The sequence below is a fragment of the Penaeus vannamei genome, chromosome 27, assembly GCF_042767895.1.
Source record: "Penaeus vannamei isolate JL-2024 chromosome 27, ASM4276789v1, whole genome shotgun sequence".
NCBI lineage: Eukaryota > Metazoa > Arthropoda > Malacostraca > Decapoda > Penaeidae > Penaeus > Penaeus vannamei.
Window position 1 is genome coordinate 25,252,110 of NC_091575.1, and position 1,847 is coordinate 25,253,956.

The window sequence follows — 1,847 nt, forward strand, 5'->3', positions numbered from 1 at the left end:
ACCACCACCATGATAAGAATAAGAATAAGTACAATAGCAATAATGAGAACAATAAAAACAGTAATAATGATAATGATAACACTGATTTTGGTGATAACAACTGTTATGATAATGATAACATTATCATCAATGATAATCGTAATGGTTATAATAATGATAAGAGCAACAGTAATAACAATGCCAACATCTACAGTGATATGGCCATGATTTTGATTATAATAGTAATAGCAATAATGATCAAGATAGTAAGAACGATGATGGTGATGATAACAAAATAACAATTTCAATAATGATAATGATGACAATAGGGATATTACTGCTTTCATCATTAACGATAACAATAACAATACTAATAATAACGATGATGGTAATTATGATGATAATGATATTATAATAAGGCAAATTATAGTATTAATAGTAATGTAAATGATAACAACAACAGTGATACTGTATATGATGATAATAATAATGACAATGATAATAATAACAATAATAGTAATGATAATAATAATAGTGACAATAATAATTGTAATAATGATGACAATAGTAATGATGATACTAATGATAATGCTGATGATAATAATGATAATAATAATAATGACAAAATTGATAATGATAATAATGATATGGATAACGATACCAATAACAATAATAACAATAATAACCAATCAAATCAAAAGCAACTACAACAAAAACACATCAAAACCATGAACATCCTTGAACAATCACAAAACCCAAATTATCCCAAAATGCTCTTTCTCATGCACCAAGAATCACAAACGGTTTTTTTTCTTTTTCTTTTATTCTTTCTTTTTTTCTTCTTCTTCTTCCTTTCTTCCTTTGACAAGCGAGCAACGGGACGAATCAATCTCCACCTTTTTATTATGGGTGGGAGAGCGCGGTCTTAGCGGGGAGGTTGCCGAGCCGTGCAAAGCGCATGCGTTACCCTCATCAGCTGATGCAGGTGGATGACGCAATGTGTGGTTTGTGATCTTTCGTTGCTCTTTTTTCTCTTCAATTCTTTTTTTACTCTCTCTGTCTGTTTGTCTGTCTCTCCATCTCTCTCTCTCTGTCTGTCTGTCTGTCTCTCTGTCTCTGTCTCTCTCTCTCTCTCTCTCTCTCCCTCTCTCTCTCTCTCTCTCTCTCTCTCTCTCTCTCTCTCTCTCTCTCTCTTTCTCTCTCTCTCTCTCTCTCTTTCTCTCTCTCTTTCTCTCTCTCTCTCTCTCTCTCTCTCTCTCTCTCTCTCTCTCTCTCTCTCTCTCTCTCTCTCTCTCTCTCTCTCTCTCTCTCTCTCTCTCTCTTCTGGTTGTCTCGTGTTTGCTTTCATTCATGTATTTTTCTTTATGTATGAATGGCAATATAGATAGATATATAGATAGGTAAGTAGATAGATAGATATATACATAGATAGATCTTTGATTTCCTATTCACATTCCGAAGTGTATATTCTCTTTAATACTATATCCGTTTTATTAGATTTTTAACAATTTCTTCCGTTCCTCTCTTTTCTTGTACAATTAATTCATAATCCTTTCTCCTATCAGACTAATACTCTATTTCATTATCATATAATTCATTCACATTTCACAAAAAAAAGCAAAAAAAAAAACATATAATGAATAAATGATGTTTTTTTTTTTTCTTTTTCCTTTTTCTACTGTCCTTCCTACAGTTCTTTCTATCTCTCTCTTCCATTGTTAGAACTTTTCCCTCTCCCTGTTATGTTTCCTCTATTTTTTCTCTTACTCTTTTCTTTTTCTCGTTATTTCACTTACATTATATTCCTCTCTTTATCCTACCATTATTCTATTTCTTTCTTTATCATAACTTTATTCTTTCTTTTTTAT